We start from the raw sequence: 13,778 nt of genomic DNA, 5'->3' as shown, positions 1-13,778 counted from the left end.
CAGGGTTAAGGTCATTTTTAGGACACAGTGAGGAAATGTGGAGGCATGGGCTGTCTGCACCACATCTGTGCTGTGAGAAACACGGAGTTTCAATTTCCAGCCTCTGGATAGCATCACACAGTCTAACTTTCACCTGCCTGTTCAAGCCCCAGTATGTAACAAATATAAAAATAGTATCAGACATTTCAGAGTAGTGGACTAGCAAGGTCCAGGGTGGATATTCCTGAAACACATTAAGACCTTAAGTTAAGCAATAAAGGCAGACTTTTGCTGTTTAGCTATGGTCAGTCTCATACGTTTAGTTATTTTGGGTGATAAAGAAGGGTGGGGAGGTGGGTATATAGAAACTGAATTTCAGTTATTGATATATCTATTGTGTGGCAGAAATCTTGAGCTATTTATAAATATACAGGTTAGTAAGGGCTGTATTTACAAGTATAACCAGTTTCTTATCCTCTGTTGCTTATTCTGATAGTTACTTTATTAATCACCCAATCATACTCCTGCAGTATAAAATAGAAGCAATGAAATTGAAATTGCCATTGGAAGGGAAGTAAACAGAGGAAGTGTTTTACTGTATGTTTCTGGAGCTAGTGAACTCTTATCTCAGGTAATAGGAACCCAGCAATCATAACCATAATTGTAAAAACAGCATAATAAAAGTTAGCATTGACCTAACACTTATTCTATGCTATGAGCTGACTTACACACTTTACATATAGTAACTTGTCAATCCTCATAAACATATCTATGAGCCATTATTATTATTGCCATATTAATATGATGAGAAAATTGGGACAGTTTTTTAATTTTTCATATAATTTTTCTATTCTGACCCACAAAGTAGCTGAATATTCCCAATATGTCCATGAGGTTCAATAAGAGCAAGCCCCTTTTAAAATGAAAGGAACGTGTCACTAGTAGTGCTTGTGACACCCTTAGGTTTTCCCTGAGGTTTTGTAAATGTAAAGTTTTAGATTTATCATGCCATGCTAACTCAGAAGTCTTTTAATAGAAAATAATAAAGAAGGACCAAATACTCTTTATAAATATTCCATAAAGTGGTACAGAGCTGTGCTATGTGTTGAACAAGATGATTATCAGTGAGGTATGGTTTAAGTGGTAATGAAGTTTGCTTACCTCAATCATCTTAACCTCCAGAGACAACAGATCAAACTTTTAAATCAAACAAAGCTAGAATCAAACACTAATTTTATGATGGATATCATGACTGCGCTAAAGTTTCTTAGTTCATCTCACACAGTTGCTGTGAGAATGAAATGTGACAATGAATGTCAGTACTTGGAGTGTGATAAGTACATGCAATACATTTTGTTTCCTTTGTTACCCTTTTCTCCCTTCTCTTTCCTCCTATGATTTAAAGTGAGGACTTAAAGGAGGTATTTCCATATTATGAGCGATAAAAGTATATGAAAGTCTTAGAACCTGCCTTAGAGGGACTCACAATCTAATGTTATATTTTGTGACCTAGAAAAAACACATAAGCACTAAAACACTTTTCAGTCATTTAGATATTTATACTGGCTAACAATGTAAATTAAAACTCAGGAATCTATACACATATTTAGCTTACACAAAATGGCAACCCATTTCACGTTGTCTTGGGAAAGAGAAATTGCGATATCATATTGGTCAATGGTATTTATTATCTCTCGGTCTTTTCCTGTTTCTCACCAGGTTCCTATAAAGTTCCTGATAGTTTAAAAAAAAAAAAAAAGTCAAGAGATCTTAGAAACTGACTTTCATTTATAACCTGCTGATTCACCTAGATCAGGTTACTGGGAAGAAATCCAAGTCAGACCTTCTGACCTACCCGAAACAGCATGAAGTATGCCCTGCCACTAAATCCTGATTCCTGTGTACCTCACCCTGTCACTAAATATGATTTAGAGGAACCTTTAGAAAGTCAGGTAAAAGGATTTAATGCTTTACATGTAGGTTACAGCTGCTAGACTGGCTTTTATAGTAACGTAAGTAAGTAATTTATTAAATGGCTCAGTCATTAGATATACCAGATCTTGAAAACATTCTTGTGAGGGAGGCTACTTTGGGTAGTGAGAAGATTAGCATTTCTCAGCAGCAAGCATTTTTGACAAGATTAATGAGGCACAGGGCAGAGGGATTTGTTTCCCCTTTGTGTCTGCTCTCCTGGTTTCCTTGCCCTTTATTTGGTTGTCTTTTCCTCTGTGGCACCTACTGTCATTGACATGGATGAGATGCCAAAACAGCATTCCTTTACTTCAACACTTTTCACACCTTCCTCTTTCCCCTTCTTTCTCCCCAGGAGATATTCCTTTCTCCTCTTCTGGAATTGCCAGGGACATTATTTCAGTTTGCTGTAAGAAATGCCTAGCAGGCATTTTCACATTAAAAGAAATAATAGAATTATGAACAAGATCAGAAATACTTTTCAGTGGCATCTTTTACTTCTTTTATATGAGGAAAACAGTTATGTGGGAGATTATTTTAAAATTATGTATAATTTCTAATATACCCTGTGTTTTCCTTTGGAGTCATCACCATCTCTATGGTATCCATTTTGTCTGTTAGCAGGATATAATTTGCTTCATGTACTGATCATTTGATAGAGAATGTGTATGTTCCCATTTTTTCTCTTATGTTCTCAGGAACAAGAGACAGACACTGTCCTGTTTTTGTGAGATTACTTCCCTTCAAAAAGATTTATATCATGCAGACTAATAACAAGTGTACTTTCCTTTAACAAAGTCTCCAACTTTGCTTCTGTTTGTTCTTCTTCCAGCTCAATTTCCCCTTGATGCCTTGCAATAAGTTGCCATCCTTTTTATCCACAGAAGTCTCCTAAGTATGTCTTTTATTTTAACAAAACACATTTTTCACCTCTTATAAAAGCTAATGTAACAGAATTTCCCATTTGTGTTTTTAGCATCTGCCAACAAATTTTATGATGATCCCGAGCTCTAGTTATGTTTAAGTCTAAAGTAATGGGCAAAGTATTTAAAAGCTGAAGTGATGATAAGATCTGTGGCTACCCAGTAGGCATCCCTGGGTTAGATGAGGGACTGGAAGTCTGGAATTGGGAGATCAGGAAAAGGAACATAAAATACTGGATTTAAAGAGTTAATGAAGATATTTCATGTTTATTTTTGTAATCTTCTAGTTTTGCAATTTGAAATTATGGTACTTACTTGATCATTCTTGATTTGTCCATAAGACTTAATATAAGCAATCATTTATAAATAAGAACCATGAATTCCAAGAAATGTTATTTAAATTTCAGTAATCATCCAAAGGAGCTCCAGTTTCATTGCATATTTATTGGGGACATCTATGGACTTCAATAGAGCATGTGCATATGGGGTCATTTAGATGGTGTTCAATGAGTACTTGGCTAAAACCAAAAATGGGATTTCAAAGTGTTCAGAAAAAAGATTGTTTACATGGCTATAGACTGCAGGATAGGGGAAAAAAATAGACAACAGGAAATAAAAATGGAGTTTTCTCACTTTCAATTATCAATAAGGCCAAGGTGCTAAAAAAGGGAAGGATCTAAAGGTTACAGTTTTGTCAGTACAATGGAGTAGATAAAAAAGCCAGCACTGGAATGGAATATTTTGGTTAAATTGTGTGTTTTCTCAGAATCTCTTTCTTCATCTGTAAATTGTGAATAATATTAGTGCTAATAATCATTATAGGGCTATTGTAAAGAATGAATGGAATAATGTATCTAAAGCTCTTGGAACAATGATCTATAATTATAAATAATCAAATACTATAATTAACTTAAAAAGCACTGATAACTCTCTCAAGGAATATTTTACATGGATAAACATAAAAAGCACCGAAAGGGTAAACAATCACAGAAAGTAGAAAAGTAGGAATAGAATAGTGTTGGTAAGAACAAAGCCTGTGATGAGCTAAGGCTCTGAAGAATGGAAGTATTTTAAAGCTATTTGGGGTGCAAGAATCAGAAAAAGAGAGGAAGAGACCAATTAATTGGGGTAGGAGGGTGTGGTGTTTAAGAATACTGTGAGACAACCAAAATTCTCAATTCCTATTTCACTGTCTTTCCTATGAAGTAGAATTACTCTTAAACTAGGAAAGGAAGAATAAACATTTTTAAGAGGAGATGGAAATTCAAGATAATTTAGAAGATTGGAAAATAGCCCCTAGTTGATTTATGTTAATAAAAATCTCTGGGTCTGTTCAAGCTTCTGGGTTTGTTTTTAAAGGAGAATTGTTATGATTTTTATGTACAGAAAACTCAACAGTGCACATTTAACCCAGTTTAGTGGTAAATTTTTTAGTCTTTGTCTTTTCCAGCTTGGCAATGTGAGCCATATATTTTTGACCCAGGACATTTCTTCCCCAGTGATGGTGGAGCTCATCATATCTGGCATTGTTATTGGACCTGATAGTTTCCACCAGCTTAGGCAGAGCTCCTCTGTCTTCTGAGATAATCTGTGTGAAGGCTATGGTGGCACAGGACTTCCTGAGGACTAGGCACCCCAACCTGGCCTTCCCCTTAATTATGCAGCAAGGGACCCTCATCTTCTGATGCAGGGGAGGCAGGAAGACAACCAGCTCCATGGGATCCACGTCATGTCCACCAGCTGAACCTTCTTTTCCACTAGGGTGGTGACAATATTAACACCTGCTCAAAGGACAGGTGGTCTCTTAGTGCCTGCAGGTTTCTTCTCAGCCTGAGCTTTTTCTCTTGCTTTGTCTCTGGTCTGTACCTGTGGGAGAGCTTAAGCAGCTATGTAGCTGTTTGGTGTGGTCCAAACACTGGGTGAAATGGTTAATCACCGGAGGCACTTTCAGATGGTAATAGAAAATAGCTCTTTGCTCCTACAACTGGATATAGCAGGGCCATTTGACAAAGCCAGTGAAGTCCCTTTTGGGCCGGACGTCCTGTCCAAAGCCAAAGTTCTTAGGCCCTCTCTCAAACAGGGGATTCACCAACTTCTTGGCCTCCTGCTTCTTCATGACAGCTGGGACCACTGCCTTCTCCTTGGCTTCTTTCCTTCTGGCATCTTGGGTGCTTGGAGGACCCATTCAAGTTTTATATCAAAAACTTCACAATACTCTGTATGTGCCCCTCTCTCCTAACACAACTTGCTTTTCATGCAGCTATACCTTATACACATATTTTGATTTACCTGAAATGCCTTTCCTTAATTGTTTATTTAGAAAAATGCTATTGTTTAGACATTGATTTTCCAGCTTCTCTAGCCAGATCTAATCACTTTCTGACCACCGTCCAGTCTGTGTAGGTCTTTACTTAATATTGGTTAGAAGGTATTACAGTGATAAGATTGTATGTCACTCAGTCTCCCTGTTCCATTTGTGATCTTAAGACTACAAACCATAGATCACTTTTGTATTCTGAGATCCTACCACAGAGTATGGCTCATGGTTGTATTCAATTAATGTTAATTTGACTTAATTTAATTTAAAGGAGAGAAATGGTTGTAGGAGGACTCTTGACAAGAAAAGAATTTAGGGAATTGGGCAGAATAAGAACTACATTCAATAACTGACAGGTATTACATAAAAGAAGGAGTAATTTCAGAGGACAACTATGCTTAGTAGGTCAAAGTTAAAAGGAAATAACTTTTGGCCCAATGTGAGGCTGAACTTCCTGCCAGAGTTGTCTTGTATGATAGTGAAATATTTGGTAGGGTGCAAACTTACATAGAAATTGAGTAATCTGTTTTGAACCTGGTACAGCTAGTTCTTGCAGAAAATTGAGGTTGAATTTGCAAATCTGTAAGTTTCCTTATAACTCTAAGATTCTAAGATTATCAATTAAAGTCTCAGTTTGGAGATTCAGATATTGCAATAAATTTTTTCTTTTACAGAGATCATCCTTATCTCATTTGCCATCTTCCCCCGGGTAATAATGTCTTCTATAAGTTTGTAAAATTTGTTCTTCACCACAAAACCTGTTTTTATTAATGTTTTCCCCCCAGTAATATCCCCCACAGCACAGGTACATTCCAAGGAGACTCAAAAACTTGGTACCTCTAAAACCTTATTGTGAAGTTTCCATTCTTTGTTTTATAGTCCCAGCTTAGCCAAAATAAAAAGCAATATGTTTAGAAGACTATTAGTATAAACCTGAACAATCAGAAAAGGGCTCAGTTCTGTAGAAAACAATAATAATAATTAAAGTTGGCTTTTTTAGTGTCTGGAATTTTAACTGGGACAAGCTCAAAACTTTGGTTTATCATCACAAAAGAGCCACAGAGCCCTCAAGAGCCCTTTCTGGGATTCCAAAGAAAATCTACCAAGGCAGAAACCTCTTCAAGTTTTTTTTATTAAAAACAAATAAAAGCAAACACAAACACATTCCAATATAGAAGGACATCTGAAGAGCCACAAATCCACAAGTTTCCAAGTCTCTGTCTAGTCCAATCTGCCAGTGTAAAATGCTAGACATAATTTCAGGCAGCATGAGTCTGCCCCGTGCAATAATCAAAGAGGGTAATATTACCACAAAAATCAGGCTCCCTTCTACATTACAGCCTATCTTTGTTTATATCCTCTAACTTTGCATTTTGTTCTCTCTCTTTTTAAAATGTTATTGTTTCTTGTATGCTTGTTGTTTGATTTTTAAGTTGACATTCAAATTCTGTCTTCAGCTCTAAACTAATAGCACATATGTTTTGTTTATCTGTATGGTGGCAAGACAATTTCATGATCTGCCCACAGCTTACAAACTGATCAGTGGGGTCTGTCTCTATGGTTCCATGACTAATGGACATCTGGAATTGTCAGTTGTGCCTCTGTGAGGTTGAGCCGTGACTTGAACTAAAGCTACAATGTCAGCAATCATTTGAACTTCCCTGCCACTTGCTGGGTAAATAAGCCAGGATAAGGATAATCTATAGCATTAAGAAAATTTTCCATTCTATTAGCTTATATAGCCCATCATCTGATGGAATGCTGTCACCAATTTTATGCATCTAGTAATATAGGACATTATTATAATTAATTCATTGAGTTACGTATGTACTGTATTACAAGATTTCCCCTGTTAAAGTCTGGAAACTCCTCAGAGTAGAGTTTAAATGTAGTAATGTAGCATAATTAATTACGAGTTTTTCTTTTAAGGCATTATATGTGTCTTTAAAAGAAGTGATGTCAGAATACACTAGCTCAAGTCAATTAGACATATCTATACGCTTCTACCTTATGAAGCAGTGTGACAAGAGTTAATAATCGTAATCACAGTATCTGACATGTATGTAGGATTTACTATGTATTCACTATTATGTACCCTTCTAATATACAAACTCAATTTACATAGGCAGTAAGTACTATTATTATCCCTATTTTACATATAAAGTTACAGAGGTCTAGAGATATCAAATAATTTTCCCAAGAATAATTAAAAAGAATTGGAGGCTTGATCTTTAGGAACTATTTCCATGTCCCAAACTTCCTAAATAATGATAGCAATGATTCAGCTTGAGTTACACATGGGCTTCTACTACCAACTGCTGGGCTTCAGCTATATTTATCAAGCTGATGAAACAGACCTGATGGAAATATATTTGTATTTTCTGGATAAAAATTCATATTCCATCTATAGCTGTAGTTCAGACACACGGGGTGGGGGAGGGTAGTATGGTGGGTGACTTGACTAAAGCCTTTTAACATGAGATCCTGAATAAGTTCCTGGAATGGATTTACTCTGGGGGAGGGCATGCCATGCCTGAGGAACTTCACCCCGTGCCTCATTTCTGTAACAGGAGGAGAATAGACATATGAGTCTGTTACAGAGGCTGGTAATAGACTCTGAATCAAAATGAAAAATGTGGGCCCAAAATAATGGAGCTTTGGGCCATCTCAGGAAAAAAAAAACAAAAACACAAAAACATACCGAAGAGAGAGAACAGTTTTCCCAATTTGATATCCACTGCCAGGTGGACTCCAAAGAAGGGCCAGCAGAAAATTGCAGCATCTGCAAGAGCGAAAGGGAGAAGCCCTCTCCGCGTAGCAGGGATGCAGCTTGGACAGTACTTCTCAAGCTTGGTGTACAGCACCAAAGATTCAATGGTGATGACACCCTGGGACCTCCAAGAAATACTTGAGAGGTGGGGCATTGATAGGATGTGGAGGTTCTGATCAAGTAGGTCAGGGGAAAGTGAGGAATCTTGTTTGAATGGAGCTCAGGAAACACTGAATAGTGATTGGATGAGAAGGGCCATGCAAAAATTCTGGATTTCACATTTTAATAAAAGAAAGCAAATTTAATAAAATTAACCTAGAAACCAAAAATATAGTTTGATTATGATCTCAAAATAAAGGACATTCTTCTAAATTAGAAATTTGGCTTGTAAAAAATCCCATTCCTTATATTCTCATTTTCCTGGAGGCTAGTGAACACTTCATCACAGGCTGCATAGGTCCACAGAGAGGGGTTTGGAAACAGCTAATGTAATTGCAGCTTTGTTGGATCATCTAGTCCACCACTTTTAAGGTTCAAAAATTCATTATTGCCAGTGCCAAGGGATTATCATGAGAATGACTCATGTTAATTTTAATATACATAAAACTGAGGTAGATATCAAAATGCCAACTTATTCCTTTAAATAAGAAATACATAGAGGAATTAGAATATCTGTGTTGGCAGGAGTCTTGTATTTTCTTCCTATAGCCCAACTGCTTGGAAGTATATCAATCACATTGCTTTCTGCTGTAAATTGTTTCTCCTAATATTCATCAAAAATTTATAATTTGAGAAAATTCTTAGTTCTTTGCTTTATATTAATTCTTTTAGTCTGTAAACTAATGTAAGGAAACAAAGGCACAACAATGTTAAATTCCCCACATTCATGCATTGAAGAATTGGCAAAGCTGGGATTCCCAATGACACAAGTGGCTACAATGCCCATGGTTTTAACCTCAATACTACATTACCATACTGCCTTAAGTTATGAGATAGTTCAAGTAATAGAAAACCTCAATTTTAAATTCATGTTATGTGTTTTTAGCATAGAGGTAGAGCAACACCAGAGCTCATTAATTCAGGTGATCACACTGTCCTCAAGGCTGCAGTCTCTCTCTCTTTGCTTCCTTCTCTCTCTCTCTCTCTGCCTTGTCCTCAGTTAACTTCCCTAAGGGGTCATTACAGCACTCAAAAGCATTATACAGAAGACAGGATCTTTAAGAGGGAGAAGGCATGTTTCCCTTTGTAACTGATGTAGGGAATAGGAATCTTTCTTGAGGTCCACCAGCAGGATGCTTTTATATTTCACAGGCCAGGACTGTTTCTGTTCTAGACAAGTCACTAATATGGAATATGGGAATCAGTGGTCCGTGTAGACGAATCAGGATTGATTTACTTTCTGCTTGGAGGCTGCTTCCAAACTCTAAGAAAACTTTGATCACAAGGAAGAGAATACATAGATGCCTGCATAAATTTGGGGTACTTTTAGGGAGGCAATCAAGCAAAAATGACTAAAACACTAGGCTAAATAATGATCAGATATAATTTTACTGAATTTCCAGGATCAATCTTTGTTACAAGGACAGGAAAGGCTTAATGTTAGTATGATGTCCTTGGACACCTTTAATAAACACATTTGCTTGGTGAGCATGAATATGAGCAAGCAAAATTAAGCAGATCTATTGCTTACTGGCTTCAGATTAAGATAGGTGGATGTTTCCATCTCACAATAAGGATGATATTGACAATGAGATCTAAAATCCACTATACCTACATCATCTGGCCCCTATAACTATCTCTGCCATTAGGAATGGGAATATTACAGACTGGATGGTCAATTTCCCTTTCTTTGGACTGTCCTTGGGTAGATATTTCCAACATGTACATTTGACACTCACCTCTTTCCTACATGTCTAAGAATGACAAATCCCTCTTTCTGAGAGGCTCACTCTTTGCTTAGATACATGAGCATATTCAAATAGGTTACTAGAGACACTTACTTTAGCTGACACACATTACCTATATTCTATTGATGTTGTGGTTTAACTTGGTGTATTTCTAAAAATTTAGTTCCAAGTTCTTAGAGATCACCTAACTAGATCCCAAAGTCTTAAAATAGTGGACAACAGAAAACTCTTGTAGGCATTTAAGGAAAGTATTATAATTAGGATTATGGCACACAGAAATTGATAAGATGGGTGAAAAAAGAGACAGAAAAGTCAGGTAGAAGGCTCTAGTAACTGAAGCTTTGAACTGATGAGAGTTTTGAATATGGAGGAAGTAGTACTAACACAAAGAAAAGGAATCATTTTTTCTAGATCTGTGAAAAATGATGTTGGTATCTTTATGAGGATTGCATTGAATCTGTAGATCACTTTGGATAGTATAGACATTTTAACAATGATGATTCTGCCAACCCATAAACATGGTATGCCTTTCTACCTGTATATGTCCTCTGCTATTTCCTTCCTCAGTGTTTTGTAGTTCTCCATGTAGAGGTCTTTTACCTCCATAGTTAAATATATTCCTAGGTATTTTGTTTTCTTTTTTGCTATAGTATTGAGTCTTTTATTTGGTTCTCAATTTGACTGTAGTGGGCATACTGATTTCTGTACATAGATTTTGTAACCTGAGACTTTGCTGAATTTGTTTATCAATTCCAATAGTCTCATGGCACAGTCTCTGGGGTTTTCTAGATATAAGATCATATCATAAACAAATAGCAATAGTTTGACCTCTTATGTCCACATTTGGATGCCCTTGATTTCCTTCTCTTGTCTGATTGTTCTGGCTAGGACTTCCAGCGCTATGTTGAATAGAAGTAGTGATAGAAGGCAACCTGTCTGGTTCCAGTTCTAAGCAGCAATGCTTTCAATTTTTCCCTGTTCAGGATGAGGTTGGCTGTAGGCTTGTCATACATGTCTTTTATCATTTTTAAGTAAGTCCCATCTATGCCTATTTTGTTAAACATTGTTATCATAAATGGGTGCTGAATTTTGTCAAATGCTTTCTCTACATCTATTGAGAGGATCATATAGTCCTTATTTTTACTTCTATTTATGTGTTCAATTACATTTATAGATTTGCATATGTTGAACCATCCCTGTTTCTCTGAGCTGAAGCCCATTTGGTTATGATGGATTATTTTTTGATAAGCACCTGAATTCAGTTTGCAAAAATAATTCTACACTTTGTATGGAACCAGAGAAGACCCCAAATAGCAAAAGCAATCTTAAGTAAAAAGAACAAATTGGGAGGCATCAATTTACCAGACTTCAAGCTATACTACAATGCCATAGTAACCAAAACAAGCATGGTACTGGCACAAGAACAGAGACATAGACCAATGGAACAGAACTGAGAACCCAGAGGTAAAAGCATCCTCATATAGCCATCCAATCTCTGACAAAGCAGACAAAAACATATTCTGGGTAAAAGAATCCTTATTCAATAAATGGCGCTGGGAAAATTGGACAGCCACATGTAGAAGACTGAAACACGATCTGCACCTCTCACTTCTCACAAAAATCAACTCATGGTAGATAACAGACTTAAACCTAAGGCATGAAACTATAAGAATTCTAGAAGAAAATGTTGGAAAAACTCTTATAGACATTGGCCTAGGCAAAGAATTTATGAGAAAGACCCCAAAGGCAATCACAGCAACAACAAAAATAAATAAATGGGACATGATCAAATTAAAAAGCTTCTGCAATGCCAAGGAAACTATCACGAGAGCAAACAGACAACCTACAGAATGGGAGAAAAGATTCACATGCTACACATACGATAAAGGGCTGATATCTAGAATCTATATAGAACTCAAGAAAATCAGCAAGAAAAATTAACTCTATTAAAAAGTGGGCAAAGGACATGAACAGAAACTTTATAAAAGAAGACAGACTACAATGGCCAGCAGACATATGAAAAAATGCTCAACATCTCTAATCATCAGGGAAATGCAAATCAAAACCACAATAAGTTATCACTTAACTACAGTGAGAATGGCTTTTATCAAAAAGTCCCCAAACAATAAATGTTGGCATGCACGCTGAGAAAAAGGAATGCTCAAACACTGCTGGTGGGACTGCAAACTAGTACAACCTCTGTGGATAGTAATATGGAGATACCTCAAAGAGTTACCAGTAGAACTACCATTTGATCCAGCAATCCATTATTGGGCATCTACCCAAAGGAACAAAAGACATTCTATTAAAAAGATATCTGCACTAGAATGTTTATAGCAGCACAATTCACAATTGTAAAGATGTGGATACAACCCAAGTACCCATCAATACATGAGTGGCTTAACAAAATGTGGTATATGTATACCATGGATTTCTACTCAGCCACAAAAAACAATGGTGATATAGCACCTCTTATATTATTCTGGATAGAGCTAGAGCCCATTCTACTAAGTGTCACAAAAATGGAAAAATAAGTACCACATGTACTCACCATCAAATTGGTATTAACTGATCCACACTTAAGTACGCATGTAATAATAACATTAATCTGGTGCTTGGCAGGTGGGAGAGGGGAGAAGGGGATTGGTATATCTACACCTAATGGGTGCAGTGCCTGCCATCTGGGGGATGGCCACGCTTGAAGCTCTGACTTGTGTGGGGTGAAGGCAATATTTGTAACCTAAACATTTGTACCCTCATAAGATGGTGAAATAAATAAATAAACAACTGGCTATCAAAATAAATAAATAAAATAAAATAAATTTAAAAAAAAGAAAAATAAATCAAAGGGAACATAGAAGCTATAAAGGCAAATGGCAGTTATATGTAAAAGATATTTCTCTGATAGATTTATATTAAAAATCAACATTCACTGCTGCTCATTTATTAGGACTCAAGGTCCTAGATTGGGGAACAGGTAAGCTAGATATGCACCCTCCAAATAACCAAGTCAGTATATAACTGACTAATCGTCTATATGGATAATGTTATGTCTGGAAAGCTCTGTAATATCAGGCATTCTCTAAGCCTGCAGGAGCTTCTGAAATGGATATACGTTTTCCATGGCAATTAGCAATATCCAGAAACTTGTCTAAGTGAGGCCTGTAGAGAGCAGAAAACATTTCTTCTTTGCTAAATTTAACTGTAGATTCCAGATTATTGTTTGAGATCTAACGGTTATAAATTTCAAAAGTTAAACTGCAAAAGTGAGAATTCAGTACTTATTTATGAGTATCATAGCAAGGCGATATTACAACAAAGCCAAAGAGTAATGTTGAATGCTTGCACAACCCAAACACTGACAAGGAACCATTCTAAATGTGATTTCTTAATTTGTCTTTCTTTTATGATGAAGCCTAATTTGTTTCTAACTTGGCACAGTTTCATCAAGAATCTTTAGTAGGGAAAATAGGTTCTATTATCATGTCCTTTTAATCGAATGCCTAGTGATCTGGCCCTAGTACATGAAAACTAAACAAATGCTGACAGTGATGGGTGAATTTTATTCCTTTTAAAATGTAATTTTCTTTTCACATAAACTTTCTGATGCTATAAGATCAAAAACACAAAATTTGTTATAACTCACATGTATTGACCACCTACATTATACCAGATTACATAAAATCTCAAACTCTCACAACCATAACATTTTGAGGTAGAAATGGCACAGCCCCTTACCATGTGCCAGGTACAGTGCTTGCCCCAATCCCCTCAGCTAATAAATTACAATGTTAGATCTGTCCAACACCAAAGCCCATGCTTTTTCCACTCTACCATATTAAACTAAAATGGTATCTTTTAAAAAATGTAAAGTGACACAATAGACTTAGTAAAATAACAGAATACATATT

At 36.3% G+C, this 13,778-nt stretch overlaps 1 pseudogene; it reads right to left on the bottom strand.

Moving 5' to 3' along the window:
- Positions 1–4,278: 4,278 nt before the first annotated feature.
- LOC138395988 (large ribosomal subunit protein eL8 pseudogene) lies at positions 4,279–5,058 on the bottom strand (annotated as a pseudogene).
- Positions 5,059–13,778: the final 8,720 nt, after the last annotated feature.

Source organism: Eulemur rufifrons, chromosome 15 (genome assembly GCF_041146395.1).
Source record: "Eulemur rufifrons isolate Redbay chromosome 15, OSU_ERuf_1, whole genome shotgun sequence".
Lineage (NCBI taxonomy): Eukaryota > Metazoa > Chordata > Mammalia > Primates > Lemuridae > Eulemur > Eulemur rufifrons.
This window is presented reverse-complemented; position numbering and strand designations above follow the sequence as displayed.